Below are 15,286 nucleotides of genomic sequence, written 5' to 3' on the forward strand. Positions count from 1 at the left end.
GGTACGTTCAGCTGCACGCGCGGCGCGACCCATGTCTGGGGTCACTCCGACGCTTTATGGGGGCCCTGGAGACCCGTTTCCGAGATCCACTGGAGCAGATCCGGGCGAGGGAGAAGTTGAAGACCGTCTCCCAGGGGCAGAGGTCGGTATCTGAGTATGCGGAGGAGTTCCAATGCCTCGCCGAAAAGGTGCCGGAATGGTCTGCAGTAACAAAGATAGAACTCTTCAAAGAGGGTCTCAGGCGGGAGATCCTCTCCTGGGCGGTGCATCGTGATGAGCCTGACACACTGCGCGGATGGATTCAGCTGGCGGGGCGCGTCGAGACATCGCTGGCCCAGGCGAGGAGGCACCGAGGAGGGCTACAGCAGCGGCCGCAGATGAAAGAGGGGAGCCGGAAGGAGGGATCAACCCCAGCCGGGAGGAGAACGGAGCCGACAGGGAACGTGAGCGCCAGCAGGAGTGGCTGCTTCGTGTGCGGCCGGTTGGGCCACAGGGCTGCCGAGTGCTGGCAGAGAAAAGGGGAAGGCGGAGGCCAGCCCAAACCAAGAGCCGTGGCAGGAAAACGCGCCGAGGAAGAACCACCGATGAGGCACCACTCGGGGGGGTTGGTAAGTCAGGACAAAGCTATGATAGTGGTCCCCATTCAGCTTGAAAATGGCAGTAAACAAGCAACCTGCAAAGCATTTGTGGATTGTGGATGTTCCAGGAACATCATCTCCCCTGAATTAGCCGAGGGATTGGGATGCGAAAGAACGAACCTAGAATCCCCAATAGCTTTTTCGCAGTTGGACGGATCCACAGCATCGGGATCGTTAGCTAAATACAGTGCCGAAGATGTAAAGTGTAAGATAGGGAGTTGGGAAGGAAAGGTGTCATTTGTGATATCACAAATAGCCAGCTATAATGTTATACTAGGCATGCCGTGGCTGGGGCAGGCCAACCCGCAAATCAACTGGGAGGATAAGAGCATGATCTTCAGGATGAATTTGGAAGAAGGGAGCCAGGAAGTTGAGAGGGAGCCAGGGAAAAGGGGGGAGGAAGACTCTATCAGAATAGCAGAACTGGCAGATAAATTACCCCCAGAGTATCGGGATTTTGTGGACGTGTTTGATGAGAAGGAAGCAGACAATTTCCCACCGAAGCGGAGAGTTGAAGTGAAAATAGAGCTAGTCCCAGGAGCAGAGCTTCCCAAGGCAAAAATATACCCGATGTCAGCTAGGGAAAAGGAGGAACTGAGAAAATACATTGATAAAAACCTAGCGAGGGGTTTCATAGAGCCTTCAAATTCCCCTCTAGGGGCGCCTGTGTTGTTCAGGCGGAAAAAGGACCAAACGCTGAGGCTCTGCATTGACTACAGGGGCCTAAATGCAATCAGTACTGTAAATAAATACCCCCTACCCTTAGTGAAGGACTTGATCGCCCAGTTATCGGAAGGACAGATATTCACTAAATTGGACTTAATTGAGGCCTACCATAAATTGCAGATCAAACCAGAGGACAGGTGGAAGACGGCCTTCTCCTGCGCATTCGGATTATTCAATTATCGTGTGCTCCCCTTCGGTTTGTGCGGGGGAGGGGCCGCGTTCATGCAATTAATCAACGAAGTATTGCATCCATTGTTGTACAAGGGAGTCTTTATTTTTTTAGATGACATATTGATAGTGTCTCGAACTAAGGAGCAACACGTAGAACTAGTCAGGGAAGTCCTACAAAAGTTGAGGGAAGCGAAACTGTATGCGAAGCTTGCCAAGTGCGAGTTCAATAAAGACCAGATAGACTTTCTGGGGTATAGGATTTCCTCCCAGGGAGTGGCGATGGACCCTGCGAAGGTGGAAGACGTGAGGGGGTGGGAAGCCCCCAAAACACGGAAGCAGCTGCAATCCTTCCTAGGGTTCGCAAACTTCTATCGAACATTTATCAAGGACTTTGCGCGCCTCACTTTGCCATTAACGGATTTGTTAAAAACTAAAGGCAGGGGAGAAACAGCCAAAGTGAAGGCCCCAGGGGCCAAACTGACATGGACAATAGAATGCCAGGAAGCTTTCGAAGCCCTTAAAAAGCGTTTTACTGAGGAACCTGTCCTACAGCACCCTGATATGTCTAAGGCCTTTGTACTACATTGCGATGCGTCAGACCGGGCATATGGGGCAGTTCTGCTGCAGAAAGACGAGGGGGGGAACCTGAAGCCATGTGGCTATCTGTCAAAAAAGTTTAGCGATACAGAAAAAAACTGGCCGATTTGGGAGAGAGAAGCCTTAGCGATTCTAAAAGCACTAGAGTGCTGGAGACACTTTCTGGAAGGAAGTGGAACACCGTTTGAGGTGTGGACTGATCATAGAAATTTACAGTATCTAAGATCCCCTCGTAAACTATCAGCGAAGCAAATTAGATGGGCCCAATATTTCAGCCGTTTTGATTTCAGACTCAGATTCTTCCAGGGGAAACATAACATACTCGCTGACGCTCTCTCTCGGATGCCTCAGCACGGGGGAGGAATTCAGGAATCTGAAGGGAGCCTGTTCCTAGATAAGCAGTGGGGCCTGGCAGTACTAACTCGAGCACAAGCGGCCAAAGAAAACAAACGTACTGCCATTTCCACGGGGGGAGGAGAAATATGGGAGGAAGAGTTGAAGCGAGCGTATGGAATGGACAAATGGTTACAAACTAACAAAGAAAAGGGAGAATTGTGTGGGGATTTGGTGTTTGTAAATAAGAAATTGTATATTCCTGAATGTTTAAGACGAGAAATGTTAAGGAAGTGCCACGATAACAAGGGTGCGGGTCATCTAGGCCCCACCAGGACTATTAAACTGTTGGCCAAACAATGCTGGTGGCCCGGAATGAGGAAAGACGCCAGGGGGTACGTCACGCAGTGTGAATTATGTGCAGAGGGAAGAACACCACCGGGGAAGCCCCAGGGGCTATTGCAGAAGGTGGTGGAGCCCATGAGGCCATGGGAATGCGTGGCCATGGATTTTGTAGGCGAACTACCCCCCAGCAGAGGCCACAGATACATTTGGACAATATTGGACCTATTCTCAAAACAGGCACACTTTGTGGCCCTGCCAAAACTCCCCTCAGCTGAAAAACTTGCTGATTTGTATGTGAAGCATGTATATCGCCTACATGGGTGTCCCGACAAAATAATTAGCGACCGGGGAGTCCAATTTACTGCAAAATTTTGGGGAAAATTCTTACAGCTGTTAGGAGCAGAAAGGAACCTGAGCTCGGCTTTTCATCCCGCAACCAACGGGGGAGTCGAACGCACCCAACAAACACTGTGCCAATTCTTGAGGATGTACACCAATTATAGACAGGATGATTGGGCGGACCTTCTACCGTTTGCTGAGATGGCGTTTAACGGGGCCGTACATTCGGCCACAGGTCGTGCCCCATTCGAAATAGTATACGGACAGGAGGTGGCACCTTTCCCCAGGCTACCCGAGTGGAAGGAAGGAGAGGGCCAGACCGACAAGGAATGGCCGGCCAAAATTAAGCAAGGGTGGCAGACCGTGGTGGAGGCATTGCGGGAAACACAAAAGAAGTACAAGCTCTTTGCAGATCGTAGGCGCCGAGAGGGGGACAAATTGGGCGAAGGGGATCTGGTTTGGCTGAGCACAAAAAACCTGAAATTGGGGTTCCCATCTAAAAAATTGGCTCCACGCTATATAGGGCCGTTCAGGGTAGCAAAAAGAATAAACGAAGTGACCTATGAGCTGAGGCTACCCAAGGACCTAGGAAAGGTACACCCGGTATTCCATTGCAGCCTGTTAAAAAAGTATAAAGGAACTCTGGACAGCGGAGAACAATAGTTGTATTTAATCTTTTCCTTCCAGGACGAAGGGGAGGAGGACGCCATGTCAGAACCCTGCTACTAGAGCCTGGATGTGGCTCTGAGTTTCAGGGTCACTGACATTGATAAGACACCTGCGGCTCAGGACTCGGAGAAGAAACGGCTGCTGGACTTGGCGGGGAATTTGCGCGGGGTTTTGCTGAGCGGGAAGAGACTTTTCAAATGAGGGGGAGGGTATATAAAGGATGGTTGGCCGGAGCCTCCCATTCTTGGCTTTTTTGATGTTCATGTTTCCTACAGTAAAAGTTTCTGGTGATATCACAGAGAGTCTCGTGTGTTCATTCAGGAGCGGCTGTGGTGAGCTGACAAGAAGTATCAGTGTTCCTCTTTGCAGATTCAACAATTTATTGGAACTCTGGCTATCTGCTACTTCAGAGGGACAAATCTCTCCCCTATCCTGATTGGGGTTTTCTGATGCTGAGCAGAATTCTGGGAAATGTAGTTTAGGGCAAGGCCTCACTCCTCACTTTCCAAAACTACATTTCACAGAATTCTTTGCTTTCTCGGTCTCTTTCCCAGTGAACACTGCTTTCTCCTTGGTGCTTCTCTCTCTTAATGGCAAGAGGCCATTCATTTAAAGAGGAAAGGCATTCTTTTTGGCTTTTGTTTGCTTCCTTGCACTGAAAATGAAACTGACTTTGGGAGGTTTTTGAGATTTACAAAATTTAAATGAAAAAGTATTGGGTAAGTTTAGATTCTTAAGGTTTTGGCACTAGCCCTGTCTGCACATCAGATAATGCATTGTAAGTATGAATTTAATGAATTTGATATGACTTATGATGACTGACAAAAACATTGCACACTTCTAATGGCTAGTAGCTTGTTGATGTAGCTGTTTAGTCTGAAGTTGAAAGTGTCAGAAGCCTCAACCCCAAATATTAGCAGAGCATTAATCAACAGTCTGAGGTCAAGCTGATAGTCCAATAGAGGTGCAATCATTAACAGGATAACACAAGTAGAGTTGCCAAATGTCTATTCCAGGGTTGTAATCTGATTGATTACCTGAGTGCCCAGAGTACAAGGATGAATCAGAATCCATAAGCCAAGGTTCAAGGTAAGTCCAGGGTTCAGGAATACGATAGCAAGAGTCCAAGGTTATAGCTTTTAGAATTGACATTGTAGCCAGCAATAAGGTGCCACCCTTGAGCTCCTTCAATCCTAAATTCCCAGGTGTTATCTGTTGCTGGCTCTCTTCTCACCTAATCTCAAGGACCTGCGTAGCTGAGACCTTTCCCTTTCCAGGTCCATGAAAGCTAGAACAATTAACTGTTCCCCAGCCTGCTCAGAGGAACTCACTTACACTTATTCTGCTGGCTGAGAAGTAGTAGCTACTTCCATGGGTGCTTTTGCAAAGTTTTCTGAGGGAGCTTCTGGGTTCCAGTTTGACCGCTGAGCCTCCCACCAGCATCTCCTCATCCATGCTTTCCAAGCTGTCCATGAGAAGAACGGAGCAATTAACAGAGCTGAGTCTACCTGGAACATTACATGACCAAATTAAAATAAAATGCTGATAGAAGCAATACATTGAAGGTATATAAAAGAGATGAAATGATGACAGATTAATTCAAGAAAGAACCAGTTGAAGATGAGCTGATGAATTTAGAAAGTGAAATGCACGGAGCTCTTGGGGAAAATCAATCACTAGGAGCGCTAGAGCCGCTTCAAGTTATAGAGATGGAATCTACTCCTGGTATCGTTTTAGCTTGACAACAAATATGGAAAACAAACAAAAAAATGGCCCACAGATTGGAAATGCTCCATAGACATTTTAGGTCCTAAGAAACGGAACAGCAGGAATTGCAGTAACCACTGGGTTATTTCAATAACTTCCCATGAAAGCACAGTGAGCATTCTATAACAAAGACTTTCACTATGCATGGAATTAGAAATGTCAGATGTCCAAGCTATGTTTGGGAAAGGAAGAGGCAATGGGGATTATATTGCAAATATATGTTAGATAATGGAGCACATCAAAGAAATTGATGTGCCACATTTGATTGTCCTGATGTGTAATAATATGGAGAAATATATTAGTTTCCTATTGACAAGGGTAATTGAAAAGGCTGCAACATATCTGTATGCTGAACATATCACATGTAAAGCCACATTAGCCTCAGAAGAAGAGAATAGTTTGAGATGTTCAATATCTTGGCTCAGTCATTAAACAGAATGAAGATGGCAGTCAAGAAATCAGAAAAAAAAGTCTAGGATTTCAAAGGAAAGCTAAGAAATAATAAGACAACCAACAGAATGGACATATCAGCTGTGGCCCATCTTCAAAGTGGATTTATAAGGTGCAAAGCAATATAAAAGGGACGTAGTGTGAAGAGCAAATAATTTGACCAGTGAGATTGGAAATATGCTATTCTCTGTACAAACTTAGAGATTCCACCCTCCATCCATTTATACAGAATGCTTAGGCCTATTTACCAAGACCATATATTTTAGTCGGTCCCTTTCAGCTGATATCACAGTGTCATTTTGACTAGCTCATTTAAAACTAGAGCGCATCACTGAATAATTTAGATTGCTATAGTAACATCCTTGGTTTTGTTAATGCATTCCATTCACACTTTGCTCTTGATGGAACTGGCTATTGGTTTGTATCCTCAAAAGAAGCTCATTTTCTGATGAATAAAATATCATGGCAAACATAAAAGGGAATGTAAGTCTTGTATAGAAGAGCAAGAAAAAGAAAGGTGATCTTTTCTAAATGCTCATGTTCTTTTGAGCAAGATGATGCCTTCTGTTTTCCTTTGTTGAAAACAACACAAAAACAACTTAGATATCATTTGCAAGAAAGGGTCAGTATTTTCTTTTTAAAAAAAATGGAGATGTGAAGTTGAAAATACAGTTTTCGAGACAGTAGGGTTGTGTTTATTGTCTCCAATGCAATTTCACTCCCAACAGGGTGATCCGAGGAGATATATCCGTGATAATTCCCTACAGCATTTTGTTCAGTTTGCCAAAGAGTGTACCATTTAATCTATCATTTTGGCACTATTAAAACTGCAGAGTGTCACGTGATTTAGCATGAATTAATCACTGCTTAACAGTGTGTGTTCCTGTGCTTATGGAGTCATTTGGGTTATCAACAAGTAACTACTGGCATGGTGAGGCCAGAATGCAGGCAAGTAATGTACTATGACATTAAGCTTTGCTTGAACTAAATAGCTTCTCAGGTGGTAATTAATATATTACCAGCTAAAAGTTTTATATAATTTAAGGTAGTTGGAAGGGCATTTTGAAAGGGTGATTTAATGATACAAGTATAAAATATTATAAAAGTGGATTTATTATAAAATGAATAGGATTAAGAAAAGATTGTTGGATTTCAGCAATGTGTCTCTTTAAAGAAGAACTATATTTATACAGGCATAATTTCATGAACCATATTCTTCCAGGTCTCTGTTTAACCCCATCATAATGTCCCATCCTTACACCAAGCACATATTGAGCTCTAAGCTCTTTCTAAACCATTCACTAAGCCCCACTTCCAAAATGGATTTAGACCTCTTATCCTGATATTAGCACTTTACATTGATACATCTCATTCTTACTCCTTCTCCCCTGCTTCTCTCTTTGCCAATTTATTAAGGTTGGTTCAAACTAACAGCCACCATGAGTCCCTAAATCAGGAGAAAGGCAGGATAAAAATAAAGTAAGCAAATAAATAATGGTGGCCCACACACATAGAGATAATGTAGCTAAAGTGGCCATTGACTTGTGACTCAGCAGCACTCACAAGGTGCTATCCTTGGGATAATATTCAAGTCAGCTCATCAGCAAAGAGGCTAGGACATGTTTATATGTCTGAACTGAACAGCTTTTCCTCCTTTGTATGAATAGGATGATATGAATATATGAATAGGATGACGGCAAACAGGATGTGAAAAATCTGTCAGTATTAATTTTGTTAATGTTGCTCTGAATGCCCTTTCTTCCCAGCTTTGTTTTGCATGGGTTTGTGAGACTTCTGTTTGGAAGTTCCCTCTCAAAATGTGTATATATACACATGCATTGATTTGTGCATTATCTAATGGAGACACCTGTCATTAAGAAGTATTTTTATTATTTTGTCAAAGGCTTTCATGGCCGGAATCACAGGGTTGTTGTGTGTTTTCTGGGCTGTATCGCCAAGTTCCAGAAGTATTCTCTCCTGACGTTTTGCCCACATCTATGGCAGGCATCCTTAGAGGTTGTGAGGTATTATTATTACCTTTATTAATATTCACCCCTTGCACACACACAATATTACATTTCAAGATAGGATATCAGTTCAAATTATTACAATATCATAAAAAACATACAGTCAAAATTAAAGTAGAAGAGCAAGAATGATTTATTTTAACAGTACACCTCAATAACAGTTCACAGTTTCAAAATGTGTGCATTGTTTTATATATCTCACAAATATGTGCATTCTTTAGGTGTAGCCTTGCTTCTGTTTATATGGTTAAATCCAACACATTTCTTTCTCAGCTCTCAAGAGCAATTATGCTGAACCTTCTCTGACTGTCTGCATTTGTGCAGACTTTAAGGGTGCCATGAACTCTTCTCAGGTGGAGGTATGAATCCTCATACACTCTTTCGTCACTTCCATTCCTGCCACAGCTAACTCAGAAAAGCTTTTGAGACTTTGGGGGCTCTGTACTTAGAACTTGTCACTGCAGACAGTAGAAATGCTTTGAATTTTCAGCATTTGAACAGATACATTTTAGTGCCCTTGCTGTATTTGTTTATCTTATTTCGTTATTCTCTAATTTTACTGTACTTTTCTAATAACTTTGTCAGTTATTCTTAGGAACAGAGATTCATGTCAAAGCATAGGATGAAAATTATATAATTAAAAGCTTGATGTAGCAATATGCATATTGGACTAGAAATCTGGAAGACCAGACTTTGAACCCCATTCAGCCATGGTAATCTAATGGGTGACCTTGGGCAAGTCACATTCTCTCGGCATTAGAGGAAGATTGTGGCAAAGACCTATCAGAATAAATCTTGCCAAGACATACAATCCTAGAGATGGTCACCCTATGTTTGTGCTGACTTGAAGGCATATAACAACTCTAAATATATACCCTATACGGCTCAGGTCCAGACCATATCTCCCAGTACGAACCTGCCCAGTCTCAGAGATCATCAGGAGAGGCCTTCTCTCATTTTTATCACAATTTCAAGCTTAGTTGGTGAGGACACAAGAGAGGACCTTCTTGGTGACTGCCCCTCATCTCTGGAACTCTCTGCTAAGAGAAGCCAGAATGACCCTTTCCCTGCTGTCCTTCTCAGGCAATTTTTTCTTAGGCAATTTTTGAAAGAATTTTTAAAAAGAACTTTTTAAAGATTGAGACAGAGGGAGCTGATTGTTATCTACGTATTTTAATAATTTTAACGAATTAATGGTTTAACTATTTATTTTTAATGTTCCTACTTTTAATTATATGTCAATGTTTATATGGTTTTGGTTTTAAAATGTACATTTTATTTTATTTTTAATATTGTTAGTCACTTTGGAAGAAAAGGTGGAATATAACAATAGGTAAATATTAAATAAATCGTATTTCCCAATAGGGAACTGCTTCTTTTCAGCAACCCTAATTACCAGAAGATTTTTCAAATAAAAAATAGACCACAAACTTTAGATAAAAGGAGCCTAGTTCTCCTCTCATCTTCCCCTCCTTCTCATCTTCTATTCTGGCAATTGACCTTTTCTGACTTGGGGATTATTCCAGCACTACATACTAGCATTATAATTCATTATTTCTCTCACACCTACCAAGCAAAGAATACAGCCTTTTTCTGTCCAAACAAGGAGGATAAAAGTGGAAAGCAACCCCCTTCTCACATTTTCTTGTGAGGAAGCTTCTTGATCAGAAAATGTAGTTGTTCAAAGATGGAAGGGAAAGCAGCTTTGCAACCATTTCATGCCTCAGTTCTGCTCGGTTTTTCATGCTCTTTGATCCCTAATTTGGGTGTGAAGTTCACTTAATTTGAATTTGGCCTTTGTGACTATGTTTTAAAATGAGCTTGTGTTTTGATTTTTCACATAATGCTTTCTATCTTTCAGAGCTAATGAAGGAAATTAAGGCTATATTTGAATGACCAGGCTTTTGCTGGAAGACGCGTTTCATTCTGATCTCAGCCCGTTGTAGTTAAACTTCCATATTGCCTCTTGGAATGGGAAACTTAATTATGTTTTATTACCTTAAATCAACCCATTTAGCACCAGTTCATAGGTTTCTTCCTGAAGCTACATTCCTCTGAATGTTTCAAACCCCTCTCCCTGCAACTATCCATCTGGCAATGTTTCACTATTTCTTAACACAGCATCCTTTTAGAAAGAAAATTAATCACTCTATGGGTTAATTTATACTATGACACATACACTAAAACATCCTTACTATATTTACTAAACTAGTGCCCACTCTAATGAAAAATTAGTGCCTTTCCTAATATAACTATTCCAACAATAATTTGTAAAATTATTCTACAAAGCAAAGGTAAATGAAAGTTAACTCTCAGGAAATTGAGAGTTCTCAAGTAAACAGTTTTCTCTCACATAGTCTTTTAATTGTCACTTGCTGTACATGTCAAACTAACAGAGTAGCAGAATCTAATTTCCTTATTTGATTCACCATGAAATTAAACTGAACTGACAATTTTTTATTTTCACCTGGCAAATTCGTCCAACACTATTTAAATCTAGTTAATCAAGTACAGTTATCTACTGCACACACTCATCTCTCCTCACCACACCTCTGATTTGCAGTATCCCACTTTCAGATCTCCTTCCAACAGCCTGGCATTGGATTACATTTGCAGTTTTGGAAGGTGTAAAGGAATGCATGGACATAGTTAGCAGAGCTGCCAGAAAATGTATCATGTCACAGAATTACTGCTGAGAGGGATGAAGGCAAAGCGGATGGGGAGAAAAGAGAGAGAGAAGCAGAGAGAGACAGAGAAACACCTGCAGAATTGAAAAATAAAACCAAATACAGCCAGCTTCTCTTTTCCTGGAATATGTAATCCAGGGAGGCTTTGTAAAATATGGGATTTAACCTTGCCTGCAACTTTTAGCCATAGATGGGTTGGAGCAAATTACTGTTTTACACCTCTGGGCTTGCTCCTTCTCTTAAGCCTCTTTTGTGTTCTCCTGCTTCATCAGGCATCTCCATGTAGTGATCCTGCCCTCAGGGGACCTCTTTGAACATACCTGATCTTATGGGATTTTAGAAGATTTGTTACTTCTTCAATGGCAAACTGTCAGGTACTACCTTGTATAGCTACAAAAGGACTGACAATACTGAACTAGATGGACTAACTCACTAATGGGGAAGCTTCTCATCTTCCTTGTACATAGACAACAGGAGGCAGGAAGGCCCATGTACAACCTAGAGTTTGGACAACAGAACACATTGGCTAGTTGCAGGCCTGTAGCCGGGGGGGGGGGGGGGGGGGTGTTACTTGAATTTTTTCAAGTTAAAACAAAACCTGGTTTACTCATTAATTTTAACTGGTTAACCAAATCCCCATGCTAAGTCTATGAGATGCAAAAAAAATTAAGAGTCCCTCCAGGCACTATCTCAAGCAGATATTGACAGGTCTGAACCTGGGGGGTGGGTGGGTCAGGGGTTCAACCCCCCCCCAACCAAAATTTTCAAAACCCCTCCCAAAAATTTATTCTGGCTATAGCCCTGGGAATGCAATTTCCTGATAGGATGGTGCTTGGCAGGGAAAGAGATAGTGACAGAGATATTGGCCAGAATCCTGCATGCATTTGTGGATCCACAAAGTACCATAGTTACAGTGATACCAGCCAGAACCCCAAATCAGAACACCCACTGTTCTCTGTTGCTGACTGCCATTTCCATCCCATCCCATGAGTGACCTCCAGCATGACAGGCAGAAGCAGGACCAACCTCTGTTGCAATTCCTCCTCATGCCAAAGGTTATTTTTGCAACTGTGAAGCAGTTGCCTCACAATGAACAGTGAACAGACCCCAATTGATAGCACTGACTGCTTCCTGGGAAGTGGGGAATCAGGGGACTTTCTAGGAGCTATGTAAAGATCATGAAAAGGTAACAGTCCCAAGTATATTCATAAGTGCTATAGAGGATTCCAGCCAATATAAATTAAGATCAGATTAAGAAAGAGACAATTTATTATGTAACTGTCCTACTCATTCCAGTCTATCAATTTCCAACATACTCTTCTTGTGCCTAACTTCTGATAATTTAGAATAAGAACCCTGTTCAGCTATTGCTTACCTAGTTTCAGTTAGCACCACTTAGCTTCCCCCCCCCTCCTTCATCACAGATTGGTCTTCTCTCATGTCCCTATGATGAACCTATGTGAGTGGTGGAATGCTGAAAGAAGAACATGGGCAGACTTATATGGGAGAATGCAATCTTTCAGATTACCTGGATTTGAGCCTTTCATGGCTTTATAGGTCACACCTAATACTTTGAATTTTGCCTTATGATAAGGAAATGTATGTGTATTTATACACTTACTGCAAATGGGGTCAGTTCTGTATTATTCTCCATACAAGGTGTCCTTTAAACAAAGCAAGAACAATAGACTGATTTTGTCTTTCTGCAGCTGGGGTGTCAAGAACCAATTCTACCCCCAGCACCCTAATGGGACACACCCAAGGAAGTCCAAATACCTTTGTTTTCCCATGCACTCCCTCTCAAAATATTCACAGGAAGTAATATTATGTAGGAATCTTGTGTGCATGTTGGGTGGGTGTATATTTGAATGTTTTAACAGATTTGGAGAACTTTCTGCTTTGTTTTGAAGCAAAAAGTGCACCCAAATTATGCTATTGTAAAACAAATGGGAGGGGGTTTTGGTATTGTGAGAGTATTAGATATCTATACGCTGTGTCATGTAGAATAGTGTAATCCATAAGATTTAGAGAATATAATTAATTATGCATTGTCCTTCTTAAAATATCAAATAGCTATTTATTTGTATTTTTAGTTAGTTTCACTTTGTTAGTGGTTGAACTACAGTGGGCTTCTAAAAATAAATAAAGCAAGTCACCATCTGTCAGCATGTGGAGTTTTGTCTCATAATTTGTTTTGATATTTCATATGTGTTAATCAGTTAAACAAGGTTTCCTCAGTAGTCAGAGAAGATCTACTATCTTTGCTGAAAAGGATCAAGTGGATATCAAGTAAGAGTTCCTTGATGTAAGCAAAATCCAGCCATGCACATTTCTCTGTATTCTCTTCTGTCATTGGTGCATGAACACATTTGCAAAACTACTGTCTCGGTGATCCTGTATCATATTGTACCAGAAAGTATTGCTGTTGAAGTTTCATGTCTTTGAGTTATTTTTGACTTCTGATGGCCATAAGGCAAGGTCTATAGCCTCTGATATGACACAGGGTTTTCTTGGCAGGATTTGTATCAAGGTGTCTGCCAAGTAGATAGATCCAAATGAAATCAATATTTATAAATTAGCATCTTTTAGGAAAACATCCTGGTAGATCTTAAAATATTGCTTACCTTGATGCATTATTTTTTAAGATAATGAGAATATAATGATGCTCATTCAGCTAAATAACATAATAGGTTTTGTTGTCACTTTTTGTGGGTAACAGCAATGTTTGTCATTTTTTCCTTAGTTTAGGGAAAAACATGTTTAAGGGTATTGTATGTGTGTGTTTCAAAAGATAGTCTGTTTTTATATGCTTTAAGATTGGAGTTTTTAAAAGGAGCTTGAAAAATGGCAAGAAATGCAACACGTTACTAAGAAGTCATATTTTGCAGCAGAAACAGCAATAAGCTATTTCTACAATGAATTGCGTTACAAATTACTTTTTGACAAGTAACCTCCTGGATGTTGCTTCCTTTTGGATTCCAAGTGACTTCTGGCTGGCTGAGCAGGCTCTGAAATGAAATATGAAATCTTCAGACAGCGAATGACATCTTGTGTTGTGCTTCTCTTTAATGAGTGTTAACATAAAGACATTATTATAGCAAGCAATGTGTGCCTGAGCTAGTGACTCCACAGCCATCTGAAGCGACAATTAAATTACTACAGCAATCCAAAATACCACTTAACTCTACATTATTACATTGTGTGTGCTTGACCAGTGATTGCAGCACTTTGAAAATTGGGGTCAAACTGGATTTTTCATCTAGTTGTGGTCACGTCAAAGGCTATAGCCTTACAGTGCCCAAGTGCTCCTGTTATTCCGCATCAAATAAATTGTGGACACAAGGATCCATGTCCATTACTTTATTGTGTCAGCATAGTTAGATTTATTAGACTAGAAATGGGTAGATTATAAGTAAAATCTCCATTTAGTCATTAAGTTAATAGGATGATGTTGAAGTATTCCCCTCTTTGGGCCCTTCCACACAGCCATATAACCCAGAATATCAAGGCTGAAAATCCCACAATATCTGCTTTGTATGGGGTTATCTGAGTCCACACTGTCATATATTCCAGTTCAAAGCAAATAATGTAGGATTTTATTCAGCTGTGTGGAAGGGGTCTTTCCCTGTCCCTTTCTCTCTAACATGCACACACACACTAAGATAGAATAAACACACATACCATTATATTACCTTTCAAACATGAGTTCTACCAAGTTGTTTTTGCATTCTTGACCTATCTTTCATTTTTAAGGCAAAAGTATTTAATTTTAATATGACACTTTTAGACAATAGAGGGAAGTGTGATGAAACGCACACATCGAAAAGACAACATGAGGGATAGGCCCCATTCCCTTTGAGTCATGTTGTTCCTTCTGTTATAAAGTCCATTTTGATATCAATTTCAATGTCATGGACAAGACAAAGAAAAGTTACTGCAGCTATAACTTGCAATTTTATATTTCAGGAATCAAGCATCTACATATAGGAATGTGAAGAACTAGGAAAGATGAATCAATGAGAATTAGTGAAATAATATGTAAATCCCATTCTAAATTATGTGGAATCAATGGGTCTACTCTAGTGGGGACAAACAACTAGATTTCATTCATGAGCTATTATGCATCAGTTATAAACCACAAGAATTGTAGTTCAATGGAATTGTGAGCAAAGGGAATATTATACAACATTTAATAAAATATGGGAAAGAATATTCATAAATATTCATATCCCAGATGAAAAATGGCTTTCTTAACTGTTGGGAAAGCCTCATCACAAGAAAATTGGATTGATAAGAATTTTCATAGTTCTGGACTTATTCCAAACCAAAAAAAAGTGAGTGGGTTTTTTTTAATGAGAAAATGGCATTTCCAGCACAAAAATATGTTGTTTTTCTCTCCTGGTGCTCTTTGCAAATATGGCCTTCTGTACATGCCGAGATCAATCAGAATTTGTGGCCCATGTTATGCCTGACATCTGAATAATATTGAAAGGTGCAAAAAAGATTTTATGATTTGTAGTCACTCACTATGAGAACA

This window comes from Anolis carolinensis, chromosome 2 (assembly GCF_035594765.1).
Source record: "Anolis carolinensis isolate JA03-04 chromosome 2, rAnoCar3.1.pri, whole genome shotgun sequence".
NCBI classification, from domain to species: domain Eukaryota; kingdom Metazoa; phylum Chordata; class Lepidosauria; order Squamata; family Dactyloidae; genus Anolis; species Anolis carolinensis.